This window comes from Pipistrellus kuhlii, unplaced genomic scaffold (assembly GCF_014108245.1).
Source record: "Pipistrellus kuhlii isolate mPipKuh1 unplaced genomic scaffold, mPipKuh1.p scaffold_m20_p_54, whole genome shotgun sequence".
Taxonomy (NCBI): Eukaryota; Metazoa; Chordata; class Mammalia; order Chiroptera; family Vespertilionidae; genus Pipistrellus; species Pipistrellus kuhlii.
In genome coordinates this window covers 790,407-810,978 of record NW_023425556.1, presented here as the reverse complement: position 1 = coordinate 810,978, position 20,572 = coordinate 790,407, and the positions used below count along the sequence as shown (strand labels likewise).

Genomic DNA, 20,572 nt, shown 5'->3' with positions numbered 1-20,572 from the left:
TAGGGGGTCTGCGGGAGGCAGCTGATCAGTGATTCTTATCATTGATGTATCTCTCTCTCTCCCTTTCACTTTCTCTCTGAAATCAATAAAAAAAATTAAAAAAGAAAGCACATGATTTTAATTTGAATTTTGTCATTTTATAATATCCTTTTGTAACATCCAGAACAGACTCAGTCATCCTTCGCTTGGAGGTCTCTCTGGGCCAGGGGTTGCCAGTGATTTGAAGGCCAGCCACAACCCTGATTGTGGTAGGTGTCTCCTCTGGGGCACTGGCCGGTCTGGGCTAAGGGATGCCTGTGGTTTGAAGGATGACCATGCCCCTGATCCAGGCTGGGGTCCTCTCATGGTGACTATTTGTCCCACTCCCTCAGCTCCCTAGTCTGCTATTCAGTTGTCCACCCAATCATTTTGGTCATTACAACCCCTGGCTTTTTCTACATTAGGATTCTATTACTTTATGGACAATAGTCAATCAAATTCATTATATTGAACAACAGAGCTTAGCATAATAGTTGTATAAAGACAATGGGGCACTGGATCATCACATATAGTATTTATTGAGAAGTATGAATGTGCCAAGGAGCAAACAACAGAAAGGAACACACCAAGATGTTGGAAGTTTAATATCTGTATCAATTAGGTAAAGACAAATCTGAGTAGAAACCTCAATGAAACACATAACATATTTTAATTTGCTTCTATGGTAGTGATATTGAGTATTACTTCATATGTCTCTTGATAATTTGTAGGTCCTCTTTGGTGAAGTGTCCATTCAGATTCTCTACCCATTTTATAATTGGATTGTTTATCTTCTTTTTGTTGAGTTGTATGTGTACTTTATATATTTTGAAAATTAACCCCTTATCAAATGTATCTGTGGAGAATATGTTCTCCCATACAATGGGTTGCTTTTTCATTTTGATACAGATTTCTTTTGCTGTGCAGAAGCTTTTGTTTTGTGTAGACCCATTTTTTTTCCTGTTTCTTTTGCCCTGGGCGATGTATCTGTGAAATTCTGCTACATGAGACGTCTGATATATTGCCGTCTACGTATTCTTCTAGGATATATTTTGTTTGTTTGTTTTACAACTTACACTTAAGCCTTTTATACACTTTGATCTTATTTTTGTGTGTGATGTAAGCTGGTGGTACCTCCTCACACCTGTCAGAATGGCTACCATCAATAAATCAATAAACGCAGGTGAGGAAATGGAGAAAAAGGAACCCTAGTACACTGCTGGTGGAAATGCAGACTGGTGCAGCCATTATGAAAAACAGTGTGGAGTTTCCTAAAAAATTAAATATGGAACTAAAATTTGATCTAGTGGTCCTATTTATAAGAAAATATACTAAGAATCCCAAAACACCAATCAGGAAAAAAAAATAATATATATATAATATATATATATATACCCCTATGTCATAGCAGAACAATTTACAATAGCTAAGATCTGGAAACAGCCTAAGTACTCATCAGTAAGTGAATGGATAAGAAAGGTGTGATAAATTTATACAATGGAATATTATGCAGCTGTAAAAATGGGAAGAATCTTCCCCTTTGAGATGACATGGAGGGACCTGGAGGTGATTATGATAAATGAAATAAGCCAGGCAGAGGAAGACAAATATCACATAATCTCACTTTAGTGGAATCTAGTAAACACAATAAAATGATGAATAAAATGGAACCGGTGACATGGAAACATTGAACAGACTGGTGAATCTCTGAGGGAAGAGGAAATAGGGATAGGAAAAGGATAACCAAAGTACTTATATGTATACTAGGGTCCCAGTGCATGAATTCATGCACCTTGAAAGGAACTATGGGCCGCAAGACTGCAGTTGGCCCAGGGGTAGGTCTCAGCACATCCTCTGCACCCCTGCCTGGCCCCTCCCACCGTGGCCCCTGATCCCTTGTCTGGTGGCAACCCCACTTCTGCCACCACCACTCCCATGTGCTCACAGCACCGGCCCCGCTTGCACCCTCTGACAGCACGGAGTGATTAGGGATAGTGTCATCAGGGAGTGCAAGTGGTGGCTGCTGTCCCTATCAACCCTCAGGAGCAGGGGAGGGTGGAAAAGCCCTCAGGGGTGATCAGGGCTGGCAACCACCGCTTGTACCTGCTGAAGAAACTGAGCAAGTGGGACCAGTGCTGGCCACGGGCATCAGGTGCAAATGGCGGCTCTGGTGCTGGCTACAGATGCAAGCAGGGTTGGCACCAGCAGTGGTGTTAGCAGCAACTCCAGAACCACTAGTGGGTGCAAGAAGCGGCTGCCAGCCACAATAACCCCTCAGGAGCAGGGGTATGTGGAGAGGCTGTATGTGGAGAGGGGTATGTGCAGCTGCTTCACTCACCCACTGATGGCACTGAGCAGCTGGGGTCTGTGACAGCAGCAGGTGCGAGCACTGGGCAGGACCTTGGCATGTGGAAGCAAAGAATTCTTGCAACCACCAGGAACTCACCCCTATGATAGCGACCTGGGCCCTACCTTGGTCTGGTGCCTGTGCTCACCTGCTCCACCAAGCCACCGCAGGCAATGCCAGCCATGTTCCATGCTCTACTTCCTCCTGCTGATGCATGCCATGCTCTGCACATGCTCCCTGGTGGTCAGCACATGTCATAGCAACCTGGTTGTTCAATTGTTCTGCTGTTTAGTCTATTTGCATATTAAGGTTTTATATATATACTAGAGGCCCGGTGCATGAAATTCATGCATGGGGAAGAGGGTGTCCCTCAGCCCAGCCTGCACCCTCTCCAATCAGGGACCCCTCAAGGGATGTCTGACTGCCCTCTCACAATCCAGGACTGCTGGCTCCCAACTGCTAGCCCGCCTGCCTTCCTGATTGCCCCTAACTATTTCTGCCTGCCAGCCTGATCACCCCCTAACCACTCCCTGCCAGTATGATTGATGCCCAACTGTTCCCCTGCTAGCCTGTTTGCCCCTAACTGCCCTCCCTTGAAGGCCTGGTCACCCCCAACTACTCTCCCCTGCAGGCCTTGTCCCTCCCAACTGCCCTCCCCTGCTGGCCATCTTGTGGTGGCCATCTTGTGTCCACATGGGGACAGGACCTTTGACCACATGGGGGCAGCCATCTTGTGTGTTGGAGTGATGGTCAATCTGCATATTATTATTTTATTAGATAGGCTGGAGGCTTGGTGCATGGGTGGGGGCCAGCTGGTTTGCCCTGAAGGATGTCTTGGATCAGGGGTTCCCTTGGGGCATGGAGCGGCCTGGGCAAGGGGCCTGTGGTGCTTTGTAGGCCATCCATGCCCCCTGGTGACCCAAGCGGAGGCCCTGGTATCTGGGGTTATTTATCTTCTACAATTGAAACTTCGTAGTCTGGAGTGGAGCCAAGCCTCCTTCTTGCTCCTTGGGGGCAGCCATTTTTGTTGGGATTTATGTATCTTCTATAATTGAAACTTTGTAGCCTTAAGCAGAGGCCTGGGCCGGCTAGGGTGTGCAGAAAACTTGGCTTCCTCCATCACAGAAGGCAACCCTAGTCTTCTGTTCTTTCCAGCTCCTTGGCTACTGCAATTTCAGTTTGGATTTATGTATCTTCTATCATTGAAACTTTGTAGCATTGAATGAAGGCTTAGGCTGGCAAGGGCAGGAGGAAAGCTTGACTTTCTCCATTGCTGGGGAAACCCAAGCCTTCCTCCTGCTCTCATTGCCATAGGCATCTTGGTTGGCTTTATTTGCATATTTGCTCCTAAGTGGCTGGTGGACGTGGCTTGTGGATATAGCTAGTGATGATCAATTTGCATATTACTCTTTTATTAGATAGAATATATACATTTCCCATGGACATATACAATAAGGTAGTGAAGGTCTGGGGTGAAGTAGGAACCAGGATGTTGGGGGGAAAGGAGTAAAAAGAGGGCCATCTGTAATGCTCTCAACAATAAAGACAAAAAAGAAAAGAAATACACAACTCCTTGAAATATTGACAGGAAGTGGATAAGATTGTTAAATATTGTCAGGAAGTGGTTAAATATTGTCAGAAAGTGGTTAATTTTTACTCCTTTGGAGTAAAAAATATATAAGTAATGTGATCTACCTCTAAATTTTGTTGTAAAGTTTAAGTGAAACAATGCATAGAATAAGGTATACAAAGCATAACATATGGCCAAAATGTATTGCTTACTTAATGTTAATTATTATTATTGAATGAAGGAGAACATGGATATAATACATTTAAAACCATATAATGTAATCAAATCAGGACTATTTAGTTATCAGTAAATAGCTTCACTTTGAAATAAATATATCTAAAACAATTCTTTTAATTCCTATGTTATAGATCCTGAACAATACAACACAAGACCTTATTGTTCACTTACTCGTAGTGTTCTCTATTAGATTAATCTATGTATGCCTATTTTTCAGTCTTTAAGAAACATCTTAAGAAACATGCTAGGCACACAACAGAGGCATCACAACCAGGTATTGTATGTGGTGATAACCTCATGAATTAGATTCAAAGTATAAAACTCTCCAGCCTTACTCTTAACATAAATGGATATTCTATAATCCTGTAACTTATATATACACCCATCTTACTTACTGTAATCATTTTCCATTTGAGGGATTTGACAGCCTCATTTACACAGTGTTTGAACTCCCTTCCAGTCAAGATATTGTTTCTGTTTTATTAAATTCTGGACTTGAAGACAGAAATGTATCATTTAATATTCTTCTTTTTCCATCTAAATATCTCGTTTCTTTCCTGCTGTGTTTAATATATTTTCTGACTAGTTTCCTTATGCTTTGCTTTTTTTACTCTTCTATCATATAAAACATCTTATTGGCTTTTATTCATATTTCCTTTGTTTTTTAGAGTTAACATATGAAATTCAATATTCGTCATTCTCAAATCAATGGAAATAAATTTCTACCGTTTCCCCAAAAATAAGACAGTGTCTTATATTAACTTTTGCTCCCAAAGATGCGCTAGGTCGTATTTTCAGGGGATGTCTTATTTTTCCATGAAGAAGAATATGGTACACATTTATTGTTAAATGAAAATAAAGGAAATTTATTACCTGTATACAATACGGTAGTACGGTAGTTGTCAACACAAACCAGACAAACTGTGAATCCTACAGTATCAAGAATTTACTAATTTATTCAATGACAATCATGTCATCATCTTCTGGAACATCATCATAACAATCCAATTCCTGAATTTCCTGGTGAATTTCTTATGACTCCATTTCTTTCAGAATCAGTGGACCAAATATCTCATGTTTAGCAATAGCACTGTCTTTAAATGAATACTTCTTGTCAAGGTAGCCTGCTCGCAGTGCATTTGCAATGCAACTGTCAGTGATTTTCTCCCATGAATTCTTCACCCGAGTCACAACTTCTTGCAGTTTAGGTTTCACAAAGTTTCCACACTGATTTCTCTCCATTCTATTTTCAATGTAGTCATTAATTATCATGAGCAAATTGTCTTTGAATGGCTTGCTTATTGCAATATCAAAAGTCTGGAGATAGGCCGTCATTCCTGTGGGAATCATTATCTGGTCAGTCGGGGTGGCCCTAGCAACCAGTTTATCGTAAATTAATTTTCATTCTGAGACAGAGCCTGGGGGGCCTTATTTTGGGGGGGATGCCTTATATTTCACTCAGAAGGAAACCTGTAGGTCTTATTTTCGGAGGATATTTTATTTTCAGAGAAACACGGTAGTACATCTCAGAATTTTAGTATAGAAAGTAGAAAGTAAAATAAAATAGTGAGAAGAAACAGCTGTATCATAGAAAATTTGTTATATGTGGTGTTTAAAACTTAATATGAGAACAGTCATAGATGTATAAAAAGAAAGTTTATTATTTACAGTTCTAAAACAAACAAAAATACTGGAAGGAACTTGATTGTAAATCAAGTTTTTAACTTAGTAAATATTTTTTTTCTTCCCTATGCATATGGCAAATCCATATAAAAATAATTTAAGATTATTCAAACCTTTACATTTTATTGTAATTTTGAAGACTTGAACTTAGTTTGCAACAAGCAGGCTAATGTTAGGATCTTATATTGTATATTTTACTTTCATATTGTGTGAAAAACTTTCTTTTGTTATAGCTATTTATATAATAACTAGTGATGTGTTGCAGGAAGATTTATGCAATAGGGCTTCCTGTTTTGGTTGCTTCCCCATCTACTTTCCTTCCTTCTCTCTGCCCTACCTGCTTTCCTCCCTTCTGCCTGCCCTGCCTGCTTCCCTTCCTTCTTTGCCACCTGGCTTGCTTGCCTCTCCGCAGCTTCGCTCCCTTCAGCAGCACTTGGCTTCTTTCTACTCTGCCTTCAATCTTCACTCTAACATGGATATACAAATTAACCACCATCTTGGTTGGGTTAATTTGCATAATCACCTGATTGGCTCTTCAGTGGGGCTTGTGGGTGTAGTGAAGGTGCGGTCAATTTGCATGTTTCTCTTTTATTGGCTAGGATAGGATTTAAGCTATAATTTTTAATGAGACCAAGAAAATAGAAACTATTTCTTCTTTTCTTTAAAATATATTTTATTGATTTTTATAGAGAGGAAGGGAGATGGACAGAGAGGTAGAAACATCGATGAGAGAGAAACATCGACCAGCTGCCTCCTACACACTCCCTATCGGGGATGTGCCGGTAACCAATGCACATGCCCTTGACCGGAATTGAACCGGGGACCCTTCAGTCCGCAGACCAACACTCTACCACTGAGCCAAACTGGTTTTGGCGTTTTCTATTGATTTTAAACTAAATCAGAAATGTTAGTCTATGGGTTTTAAGCTCAGATGAGTGATTAATTATATTAATACATTAAAAATTTTGTTTCTGTCAGATAGTTTTTCATACATTGATAAAATAATCCAAAATAAAACAAATAAAGCTTATGTAACATAAAAACTGCATCTCTGTCTCATATCATTGGTCTTGAAATTGTAGTCTATTATTTTAGTATAATGGAATTATAATGTTTCAAAATGCTAAGTTGATCTCAGCAGCCCCAACCAGTTGAACTTTTATTATGAATTAGTCATCAATAACGATTTTCCACTGAGAAGTCATTTCACTCCTATTTGCATTATCAAAAAAAAAAAAAAAGATAAACAGTTTTTTCCATAAATGTCAAGAAAATATATGGATATTTCACTAACCATTTCTTTGTTACATTTTAATAATACATAGTTGAGTAGTTATAGTAAGTGATGCTATGACCTTTCTCACAGATTTTTTTAACCAGAAATATTTCTCAGTTGAATATAAATATTTCTACAGCATAAATAAAATTTGATGTTTTAGCCCTAACATATTTGGCTCAGTGGATAGAGCATTGGCCTATGGACTGAAAGGTCCCAGGTTCGATTCCAGTCAAGGACATGTACCTTAGTTGTGAGCACATCTACAGTAGATGTGCAAGAGGCAGCTGATTGATGTTTCTCTCTCATCAATGTTTCTAACTCTATCCTTCTCCCTTCCTCTCTATAAAAAAAAATCAATAAAATAAAAATGCACCCCCACACACTCACATTAAATCATTATGATACACAAAGGTCACTAGAAAAAAAAATAATGTTTTAAATACCTGGAAGACATCATTGTAATTTATTGAGTGTATTCAGTCATTATTTATTATGGAAAGCAAATATTTATAAAAAGTTATGATGAAATATATCTATACTTCATCATCAGCTATATTATAATAAGTAATTAATTTCAATATTTGTTTTATTTTTGGATCCTCATTGATTATTAACAGTGATTATTGGACAACATTATCAAGTGTCATGCATGTCTGTGTTTGGGCTCTAGGGTTCAATTACCCAAATATTAGGTCTAGTAATAATTAATGTCGTTTTCTAATACTTTTTTAAATCGAATTTATTTAAACAATACAACAAAATTTAATCAACAATATAGTTGCTGTTGTTTTCTACTACTTGTGCCCAATGCTCAGGAAGCATTTTAATCCCTCTGTTGTAAAATTCTTGTGATTTTGATGCAAAAAATCGGTCAATGCATTTTTGAGGCATTCTTCATTATTAAATTTTTTTCCAAGAAGAAAGTTTTGCAAAGAACGAAACAAATGGTAATCGAAAGGGGCAATATCAGGAGAATATGCAGGTTGAGGGAGAATTTCCCATTCCAACTGGCACAGTTTTTCAGCAGTGATTCTTGCAGTATGCGGTCATGCGTTATCGTGGTGAAGAATTACGCCCTTCCGATTAATCAGCGCGGGTTCTTTTTCTCTTAAAGCTTGGGCTAACCTTTCCAATTGGGCACTATACACTGCACTTGTAATGGTTTGGTTAGATGGTAAAAGTTCATAATGAAGAATTCCTTTAAAATTCCACCAAACACACAACATCACTTTTTTCGCATGCAAGTCAGGTTTTGGCGTGGGCTGCGGAGCCTCATTTTTGTCCAACCATTGAGGCTGCCTTTTCAAATTAACATACAGCACCCATTTTTCATCTCCGGTTACAATTTGCTCTAAAAACGGCAAACGGTTTTGACGAGAGAGGAGCGAACTGCAAATTGTGACTCTTTGATTATGGTTGTTGTCGGTCAACTCATGAGGAACCCATTTTCCAAACTTTTGGACTTTGCCAAGTGCACGCAATTGATTGGAAATTGTTTTTTGTGAACAATTTAAAGTTGTCACAAGCTCTTGTTCGGTAATTTGAGGATTTTGCACCAAAAGAGCTTGAAGAGCTTCTTGATCAAAATTGGACACACGGCCTCGACCACTCTTGTCATCTAACAAAAAATTTCCCTCGCGAAATTTCTCAAACCAACGCTGGCATTTTCTGGCGCTAACTGCATCTTGACCAAGAGCACTACAGATGTTTTTTGCAGCCTCACTTGCTTTTCTTCCTAATTGGAACTCGTAAAGCATGCAGTGCCGAATATGCTCTTCACCTGCCATCTTCTTAGCCCTAGTTTTGCAACAAAAACCAAACCAAACACAAACTTTTTCAAGCAAAACTTGTTAATTGCACTTCACACGTTCTGTAGATACCACGTGTTTGAAGGTTATGTCAATACAAGTCAACGCCAAGCAAGATTTTAAACGAATGTTTAAAAACGACATTAATTATTACTAGACCCCATTAATATTAATATTACTATTAATTATTAATAGTAATAATTAATTATTACTATTATTAGTAACCACATAATATTTCTACTTTTTTAAAAAATTAAAGGACAGCTATTATCCTTTCATGCTATAAATTTAGAGGAAGTACTTCTGTAAATATTTTCAACAGCTTAATTAAATTCTATTGATAAACCTAGAATTTTCTATTTTAAGAACTTAATGATTATTTCCTGCTTACAAGGTACCAAGTTAGGCCTTTGACTCATTGTTATCACATTTAATCCTCACCACTATCTTAGGAAGTATGTACTGGTATAAACCTCATTTATAGATGAAAACTATTAATAGTTTAAGCTTGCATTATACTTCCTGAACACCCCAAATACCTAACACATAAAATTATCTAAAAATGTGTCTTTTATCCCAAACATCATGATTCCCAGTATCTTTCTATCTTAAATTAATGAAAAGTATATGTCTAGTATATTTTAACTTTTCATTAGAGCATATACTCTCATCTTTCTCTTGCCTCTGTACTCTTCAAGATCTATCAGAAAACAATAAAATGATAACTGTAGCCATAAAGTAATCAAGCAAACAAAACAGTGGGAAAACAATGCTATTTCATATCACAGTGATATGAGCTAAGGCAAACTTTCTTTGATTGGTTTTCATCTTCATCATTATTAAATGTAAAGCAAAGTTTGAATTTAACTTTAGCAATCTGTAGTATCCTTAACCAATGTCATCCCAATAAATTTAATAAAAAATAGCCTCCCTATTATACACCAAATTAAGGCTAATAATTACTAAGATTCTTTCTTTTTATGTTTGGCTGAGGTCAGCCTTCAGATATTCATGCTGGATCAAACTTGAGGTAATTTGTGTCCCATAAAGAATTAGTCATTGGCATTCCTGTCTCATCTCCTACTCAGTGCCATCCCCTTCCCTAATGGGAACTTGAAGCACATTGCACATTAAAGATTTCTCTAGTGTGCCATGAATATAGACTGTAGGACCTCAAGAAAATTACTTGATTATACTGTGCCTCATTTTGCTCATCTGTAAAATGGGCATAACAATAATTCCTATTTCCCAGAGTTGTTATGACAAATTAAATAAAAATCTTAAAGCACCCAGCATGCTGCTTAGAAAATAATTGTATTAAAGTGTTATCTTTTAGGGAATAATCTTACCCAAAATTTTTTCAACGTTTTAGCATTTCCTTAGAGCATATACTCTCACAATGGTAATAGATTAAATAGGGTGACTTGATTTTAATTGCTAAATTATTTTGAGATGGTTTATAGCTTAAATAAGTGTGATAAAAAGTACCAGTTATTAATGTGAACTCTAATAGAATTATCTTATAAAGTTAAGCCATAACACAATATCTATACTAATAATAGAAGAATATGCAAATTTTCCAGGATGCCATCACAGTAATGACCAAACAGCAGGCTGCATGGGGCAACCAGGCCAACAGCGAGGGAGTTAGGGGTGACCAGGCTGGCCAGGGAGCGGGGAGCAATTAGGTGTGATCAGGGATGCAGGTAGGTGAGCAGTTAGGAGCCAGCGGTCCCAGATTGTGAGGGCATCCCCTGAGGGGTCTCGGTTTGGAAAGGGTGCAGGCTGGGCTGAGGGGACCCCTCTGCCATGCACGAACTTCATGCACCGGGCTTCTAGTTGTATTAATAACATTGTTCTTCCTCACCACCTCTTTACAATGCTTATTTGACTTAATCAAAATTCTTGCTAGTTAAACTTATGCTTAAAAGAGCAGGAACTTTAAGTAATTCCTCTCCTATAATTACTGTGGTTAGTGAAAAATTAGCAATTGAGAAGATTTTGCTAAGGAGTCGGCATACAATATTTCCAGGTCAGTAGTCTTCCTCTAGTCATCATTGCACTTCCTATTTCATAATCACCTGAGGTACTTGTAAGAACATGAAGATTCCTGTATCTCACCACATATTTCTGGGAATTGGGTCCAGATAAATAGGTATGTGTTTTACTCATCCTCGGGTGATTTTCATGCATGACATCTGTTAAAATTACTTCTCTAGAGAATATTAACCAGAAGATAGAACCAGAATCACTGATGGTAAGCTCCACTTCAAGAATGTAAATTTCGGAGGATCCAAGATGGCTGCGCCCAGGTAAACACCTACCCACAGCCGCACACAACAATTTCAATAAAATACAACTAAAATATAAAATGGACATTACCCAGCACTACAGGAAAGTCGACTGACTGGAAATTCTATAACAAGAAGCAAGGAGAAAACCAGAAGAAAGCGCGGAGGAGCTGTAAAAGCCCAAGGTACAGAGACACGCGGCGAGCGGAGAGGACGGAGCCGGAGAGGAGGGAGGCCTAGTGCCTGGCTGACGTTCCCTAGCGGGAAGGAGATAAAACTCCGACTGTGTTGGGCCCCAGTTCTGACTGCTCTGAACCCCAGTTCTAGGCCAGACCCTGGGGACCCAGGTTCATCCATAGGGAGCTGGGCTGTAAGGCGGAACCCCGGGGGAGCGGCGAAAGGAGGTCCCGGGAGCGTGCACATTGCGTGCAGAGAAGGGATGGTTGGCTGTGCCTTGGGATTGCCCAGGCCGGAAGGAGACTGGGGCTCCAGTCTGCTCTGAACGCCACCTCCAACTCCACTTCCAACTGAACTGAACCCCAGTTCGGGGCTCATTGGGGGAGAGCATAGACTGTTTGGCAGCAGGTGAAAATCAAGGGCACCTATCTCTCAGAGGTGCTTTGCAGCGAGTACTGAAGGACCCTGAGACGCAGGAGCCCCATAGGGCGGGGCTGATGGAAGCCAAGCCTGTAGGCTCCACCCTGAAATCCCGTCCCATCTGTAACTGCGAAATGTGACAACGGAATAGATCACAAACGAAAGAAATTGAGGAGAAAAAGCGAATGGATATAGAGTTCAAATCTACACTTATAAGGTTTTTCAAGAATTTCCTAGAAAAGATGGATAAGACCTATGAGGATATGAAAAGAGATCAACTAGAATTAATGAGGAGTCAACAAGAAATGATAAGGGATCAACAATAAATGATAAGGGATCTACAAGAAATAAATAATACATTATCTGAAATAAAAAATATTATACAGAGTCCTAAAAACAGAATGGAAGATTGCAAGAATCAAGTCAAATATTTGGAACATAAAGAACCAGAAGACACTCCTCCACAGAAGCTAGAAGGCAAGAGAATCCAGAAAATTGAAGATAATGTAAGAAACCTCTGGGACAACTTCAAGCGAACCAACATCAGAATTATGGGGGTCCCAGAAGATGAGAGAGAGAGCAAGATATCGAAAACATACTGAAAGAAATAGTGACAGAAAACTTCCCCCACCTGGTGAAAGAATTAGACTTACAAGTCCAAGAAGCGCACAGAACTCCAAACAAAAGGAATCCAAAGAGGACCAAACCAAGACACATCATTATTAAAATTCCAAGAGCAAAAGACAAAGAGAGAATATTAAAAGCAGCAAGAGCAAAGAAGGTAGTTACCTATAAAGGAGCACCTATACGATTGTCAGCTGACTTCTCAACAGAAACCATGCAGGCCAGAAGGGAATGGCAAGAAATATTCAAGGTGATGAATAGTAAGAACCTACAGCCAAAGATAATCTATCCAGTAAAGCTATCACTCAGAATCGAAGGTCAGATAGAGAGCTTCACTAATAAAAAAAAAGCTAAAGGAGTTCATCAACACCAAACCAGAATTATATGAATTGCTGAAGGGGGTTCTTTCAGAAGAGAAAGTAAATAAAGATAAAAATTATGAACAACAAATACGTAACTATCAACAAGTGATCTAAAAACCAAGGAAATTAAAAAAATCTTATGAACAATATTAACTGTTGAATATAATAGAATCAGAGGTATGGAAGGGGAGTGAACTGAAGATTCTTGGGGAAAAGGGGAGAGGGGGATGTGGGAAGAGACTGAACATAAACTGTGCACCTATGGATGAGGACAAAGGGGAGTGGGGAAAGGGCAGAGGGTGGGGTGGGAACCTGATGGAGGAGAGCAATGATGGGGGGAAAAAAGGAACATTTGTAATAATATGAACAATAAAATCTTATTTAAAAAAAAAAAAGAATGTAAATTTCAAACCTAGATCACTCTTACTATGGTCAAGTCACTCCTGAAAGAAATTCCCTGCCAGGATTCCATTTTCACTCAGGTTTTGTAAATCATAAACTTTGTGATTTCAATCATGTCAAATTTTAGAAAATCTTTACTTGTGATTAAAAAATGAGGGGGAAATGTAGAGAACATAATGTGTAGAATGCATTATCGGTTATATTGTTCATCTCAATTCGAGTTTGGATAGAGATGGTTTAAGGTAGATTTCAGACACTCCCACTTTAGTTATTCAAGAAGACTGATGCCCATCACTTAAACTTAGAATGAAGTTCTCATCCTGAAAAACCTAGAAAATGTTTTTGAACAATCTGCTCCAACAGGTTGTGTCAGGGCATCCTTAAGAGAAGGAACTATTATTAGCCTCATGTTGAGGGCAATGCAACTCAATGGGATTAGATTAAATAAGGTCACTTGGTTTTAGTTGATAAGCTATTTTGAGGTGGTTTGTAGCTGAAATAAGTATGATAAAAGGTGCCAGTTATTACACATAATATAATAATAATAATTAATAATAATAATTATTATGTATCAGCCAGTCCTTAGTATTTTACATGAATAATCATTATATTCTTACATACCATGAGGCATATACTGTTTTCATTTCTACCCTGAGACTTGCGAAAGGTATTTAAATTGCCCTTGATTGTAGATATGTAAAGTAACAGAGTCTGGTTGAATTAGAATCCACTTAATCACTCTGCTAAAATATCCATGCTCTTAACAACTATCATATTTTATTTTTAAGTAATTACAGATTTGGCCTTAAGACCTTTAAGTTTCCAGATCAGTTTAAATTATTCCAAAAAGAATTGATAAAAAACTTAATAAGTGTTATATTTTACATGTGTTAATGAGGATTGTCTAAATAACTTTTAAGAAAAAAATATACACAAACAAATCGCTATCATCACCTATAGGTTTGGGTTGAAAATTTTGTTGTGCATGATGATAGCACCCATGTTTTATGGATTTACTTTAATAAGTATACTTTTTCAGTTTGATCTTTAAAAGTGTAACAAATTAAAATTCCACTTTGTGCCGAAACCGGTTTGGCTCACTGAATAGAGCTTCGGCCTACTGAATGAAGGGTCCCAGGTTCGATTCCGGTCAAGGGTATGTACCTTGGTTGCAGGCACATACTCAGTGGGGGTGTGCAGGAGGCAGCTGATCGATGCTTCTCTCTCATTGATGTTTCCAACTCTCTATTCCTCTCCCTTCTTCTCTGTAAAAAAAATCAATAATATATATATACATATATATATATATATATATATATATATATATATATATATATTTTTTTTTTTTTTTTAATCCACTTTGTGCATTTTCTTGTATTGGTTTAATATTTTATTTTTTTAAATATCTTAGTTTTTAATTTAATTTAATCTCATTTTAATTCCTTATTGTTGAAAGTATTACATATGTCCCCTTTTACCCTCATTGTCTTCTTCCAGCCTGCCTCTATCCTCCCAGTCCTGGCCTTCACTGCCCCCCATACTGCCTGTGTCCATTTGTACATTGGTTATACTTATATGCATACAAGTTCTTTGGTTGATCTCTTATCACCCCCACACACCCTTATCTTCCTTCTGAAGTTTGACAGTCTGTTTGATGATTCTGTGTCTCTGGATCTATTTTGTTCATCAATTCATGTTGCTTATTATATTCCATAAATGAGTGAGATCATGTGATACATAGCTTTCTCTGACTGGCTTATTTCACTTAGCATATGCTCTCCAGGTACATCCATGCTGTTGAGAATAGTAAGAGTTATTTCTTTAAAAAATTCTTTATTGTTTAAAATATTATATCTCCTTTTTCCCCATTGGCTTCTTCCTGGCCTCTCTCACCCCCTAGCACATGCCCTCACTGCGCCGCCCCCCTGCTAGTGTCTGTGTCCATTCCTTATGCTCATATGCATGCATACAAGTCCTTTAGTTGAACTCTTACACCTCCCTACCCCACCCTCTGAGATTTCACAATCTGTTCAATGCTTATCTGTCTCTGGAGCTATTTTTGTTCATCAGTTTATGTTGTTCATTATATTCCACATATGAGTGAGATCATGTGATATTTCTTTCTCTGACTAGCTTTTTACGCTTGGCACAATGCTCTCCATGTCCATCCATGCTGTTGTGAATTGAAGAGTTCTTTATTTTCTACAACAGGGTAGTATTTCATTATGTAGATGTACCAGTTTTTTAATCCACTCATATGCACTTAGGCAGTTTCTAAATCTTAGCTATTATAAACTGTGCTGCTATGAACATACGGGTGCATATATTCTTTCTGATGGTGTTTCTAATTTCTTGGGATATATTCCTATAAGTGGGATCACTGGGTCAATGGAAGTTCCATTTTTAATTTTTTGAGGAAAATCCATACTGTTTTCCATAGTGGCTGCACCAGTCTGCATTCCCACCAGCAGTGCACAAGGGTTCCTTTTTCTCTTCATCCTCGCTAGCACTTATCATTTGTTGATTTGTTCATGATAGCCATTCTGACAGGTGTGAGGTGGTACCTCATTGACTTTTAAATTTCTGTCTCTTGTATAATTAGTGACTTTGAGCATGTTTTCATATGTCTCTTGGTCTTTAGTATGTCCACTTTCAAAAGTGTCTAGTTAGGTACTTTGCCCATTTTTTATTGGATTGTTTACCTTCCTTTTGTTAAGTTGTATGTGTTTCCTATAAATTTTGGAGATTAAACCCTTATCAGATATCACATTGGCAAATATGTTCTCCCATGCAGTGAGTTTTCTTATTGTTTTGTTCATGGTTTCCTTTGCTGTGCAGAAATTTTTTATTTTGACGTAGTACCATTTATTTCTCTTCTCATTTGCTTCCATTGTCCTAGGAAAATGTGTCAGTAAACATATTGCTGTGAGCTATATCAGATATTTTTGCTTCCTATGTATTCTGAGATTTTTATGGTTTCATATGTTACATTTAAGGCTTTTATCCATTTTGAGTTTATTTTTGTGTATGGTTTAAGTTGGTTGTCTAGTTTCATTTTTTTTTTGGCATGTATCTGTTCAATGTTCCCAACACCATTCATTTATTGAAGAGATTGTCTTGACTCCATTTTATGCTCTTGCCTCCTTTGCCAAATATTAATTGAGCATAATGGCTTGGGTAGATTTCTGGGTTCTCTGCTCTGTTCCATTGGTCTATGTGTCTGCTCTTATGTCAGTGCCATGCTCTTTTGAGAACAGTGTATTTATAATATAACTTAATGTCTGGTATTGTGATCCCTCTGACTTTCTTCTTTTTTTCCTCAGGATTGCTGTGGCTATTTGGGGTCTGTTTTTATACCATACAAATTTTTAGAGAGTTTGTTCTAGGTCTGTGAAATATGTCATTGGTATTTTAATGGGGATTGTGTTGAATATATAGAATACTTTGGGTATTATGGGCATATTAATTATGTTGATTCTACCAATCCATGAACATAGTATATTCTTCTACTTGTGTATATCTTCCTCTATCACGTTTTTCAATGTCTTGTAGTTTCCCGAGTACAGGTCCTTTACATCCTTAGTTAAGTTTATTCCTAGGCATCTTATTTTCTTTTCTATTGCAATGATAAATGGGATTGTTTTTTTAGTTTCTCTTTCTGTGAGTTCATTATTGGTGTATAAAAAAGCCATAGATTTCTAGGTCTTAATTTTGTAAACTACTACAGTACCAAATTCATTTATTAAATCAAGTAGGGTTTGGATCTCATCATTTGACAATATGTTCTCTTGCAGAATCAACATATCACTTCTCTGAATCTGTAGATCAGGTATGAACATAATCTTCTACATCTAACACTGGGGAATAAACCTCAATATTTCTGGAGTATTTCCCATACTGTGTTGCTTTGACAGCAAAGTGACCTCTACCTATAATAGACAGCAGGTTGATTTTTTATTCTAATGATGCAATGTCTCTGGTTAGATTATTTGCATAGGCCATTGTACATTTTAGAACAATGCTTCTTGGTGTTGAATAGAACTGAGCCTCAAAATATCGATAAGTTCATTGCACACTATGATCTTAGATGAAGTAGGTGTGCTGAAAGACATTATTTTGACACATGCCCAGACCCCATATATTTCCTGGAGGACAGCATGCAAATAGTTTTTAACTAATTCTGTACAATATTTTTGTCATTTTAATTAAGTTATTTGGTTTTTATAATATTCTCATTTTTTCTAAACATTAATTTTCAGAAATACTTTTTCTCATTTTGAGTTCCATGAAGTCAAAATTTATTAAACATTTAGTTTGCCAATGAAAGACATTAATAAATATGCTAGTTTGTCTATAAACAAAATTCTGGGAGATTTCCAAGCAGCATTCCAAAAGATTAAATGTTTGCACAAATCTCGTATAATTACCATTTGGCATTCTTTCTGCAAATACCAAAGTCTGAATTAATGTTCACCTTTTTCTAATTTATTTTTTTAATTTCCCCTTGAGTGGAGAAATATGCTTTGCTATTTTTAAAAAATGTTAATTATCTATCTCTCTTATTATGTTTTTTGTAAATTTCAATGAATTAATGCATGGAGTTTAAACATATTTGCAATAATTTTAGTAGCATGCTTAATATAAAATGCAGAAGGGTAAAAGAATAAAGTCACTCAATTTACTACCTAGTGATAAGTATTATTTATATCTTTATATAATTTCTTCTAAAATTTATTCCAATAAGTTTGGAGTTATTTTTGAATTTTGCATACACCTTTAGAGCTTATGATTTTTAATGCATTTTTATGTTAATCAGTATCCTCTTATTCCTAAAAAAGCATAATGTTCAATGATTGCATATAATTTTATCACTTAAACCTCAAGGAGAAAACATAGAACTAACAATGTATAAAGTTTTTAAAATAAAAAAAGTTTATTTTTTGCTCACAAAAATATACAAAGTGAGTGTTCCTAGTCAGTGGATACATTTTCTTTATGTATGATTGCAAGGACCCAGGCTCCAATCCTCTTGTGGATCTGCCATCTTTAATGCACAGATTCCAAGGTTATCCTGGGTGCTACAATTACAATCACCCAAAAAAGGAAAAGTGTTATAGGGAAAATTGTTTATGGGCTAAGCAACCTTTAAGCAAAAGAAAATACATGCAAATAAACTGGATGTTAACATTAATATAAGACAGCTACCATCTCCTATAGGAGGGCCTAGGGGACTGCAGGGCATAGGGGGTTAATGGAAAAAAAGGGAACACCTATAATACTCTCAACAATAAAGATAAACTTAAAAATTAAAAAATATAACCCCCTTTTGGCTCTCTGAGCAGCAACATGGCAGTGGGCAAGAACAAGCACCTTATGAGAGGCAGCAAAAAGGGAGCCAAAAAGGAAGTAGTTGATCAATTTTCTAAGAAAGATTGGTATGATGTGAAAGCACCGGATATGCTCAATATAAGAAATATTGGAAAAAACATTAGTTATGAGAACTCAAGGAACCAAAATTGCATCTGCTAGAGTCCTGTTTTTGAAGTGAGCCTAGCTGATCTGCAGAATGATGAAGTTGCATTTAGAAAATTCAAGCTAATTACTGAGGATCTTCAGGACAAAAACTGCCTAATTTCCATGGCATGGATCTTACCGTGATGAAATGTGCTTTATGGTTAAGAAATAGCAGATCATTGATTGAAGCTCATGTCAATGTCAAGACTACCGATGGTTATTTGCTTCATCTATTCTGTCTTGGTTTTAGTAGAAAGCACAACAATCAGATTCAGAAGACCTCTTATGCTCAGCATCAGCAAGTTTGCCAAATCCAGAAGAAGATGATGGAAATCATCACCCAAGAGGTGCAGACAAATGAGTTGAAAGTAGTGGTCAATAAATTGATTCCAGGCAGCACTGGAGAAGACATAGAAAAACTTTGGAAATCATTTTTATTTGCTCCATGATGTCTTTGTTAGAAAAGTCAAAATGCTGAAGAAGCCCAAGTTTGAATTGGGAAAGCTCATGGAGCTTCATGGTGAAGGTAGCAGTTTTGGAAAAGTTACTGGGAATGAGACATGTGCTAAAGTTGAACGAGCTGATGGATATGAGCCTCCAGTCCAATAATATGTTGAAAATTCAGACATTTAATGGTGACAAATAAAAAATCCTATTTGTGAAAAAATTTTTAAAAATTTAGAATAAAAATAGTCAAACATCATTTCTACTCGCTTTCCATAGAAGAGCTTAGTTACATGATCATACATAACCAGAGAATTCTGGGGATTTAATGTAGCATTGTACTCAAGAAAATAATGGAAATAGACTTTGGTAAGCAGCTAGCAATATCATCCATGACTAATCAAATAAAGAATTTTTCTACATTTATTTCTTGTTTAGATGTCTTATTTTGTTAAGGATGTTTGTCCTTTGTTTTCTAATGACATGTTCATCATTTAATTACATGTTGGAACATCAAAAATGTATGTATATATCTGTCTTATAAATAACAAGTACTTTTAATTTTCAACAAGTATTTTAACTTTTAATTCCATCAAATTTTATTTTAGTGATTTTTACAAATAATACCTTCAAACGCTTAAATTATAGTTCTAGCAGTATTTTACTTGGGCTTTATGCTCAGAAATCTGAACTCTGTCTCCAAATAAGACAATATTCACCTGTATATGATCATTGATATTTTATGGTTTCATTTTTTTAGATTTAAAAATTTAACCTATGTATAATACATTTTGATACATATAATACCATTATAACTGTACTGTTTTCTCCACTGATTTAAATTGCTATCTATACTTTTTTTTCAGTACTTATAACTAATTTATTATTGTGTTCATCACAATACAGCTCAATTATTGGACACTAGAGGCCTGATGCATGAAATTTGTGCATGGGTGGGGTCCCATGTCTGGCAGGTGATCAGGGCCTTTTGGGGCTATCTTTGCCAGTCCCTATTGGAGATGGGCTGGCAGAGGCATGCTGGCTGCCATGTGGGGCCTGCCGGTTGCTGGATAGGGCCAGAGAGATGGGAGGAACAAAGAGGGGAGGGACTGGGGGAAGTTGGCAGGCTGTGGAAGGTTGACTGTGGGAGCTCACTGACCACAAGTGGGTGACCCCTGAGTTGAGAATCTGCCCCCTGGTGGTCAATGTGCATCAAAGCAACAGGTCAACTGGCCATTCCAGTCATTTGGTTGTAATGGTCGCTTGAGCTTTTTTATATATACTAGAAGCCCAGAGCACGAAATTCCAATCTGGGACCCTTTGAGGGATGTCTAACTGTCCATTTAAGTTTGATCCCTGAAGAATTGGGCCAAAACTGGGAATTAGACATCACTCT

At 37.2% G+C, this 20,572-nt stretch overlaps 1 pseudogene; it reads left to right on the top strand.

Moving 5' to 3' along the window:
- The first annotated feature begins 18,548 nt into the window (after positions 1-18,548).
- Positions 18,549-19,399, top strand: LOC118706742 (annotated as a pseudogene).
- The last annotated feature ends 1,173 nt before the right edge of the window (positions 19,400-20,572 follow it).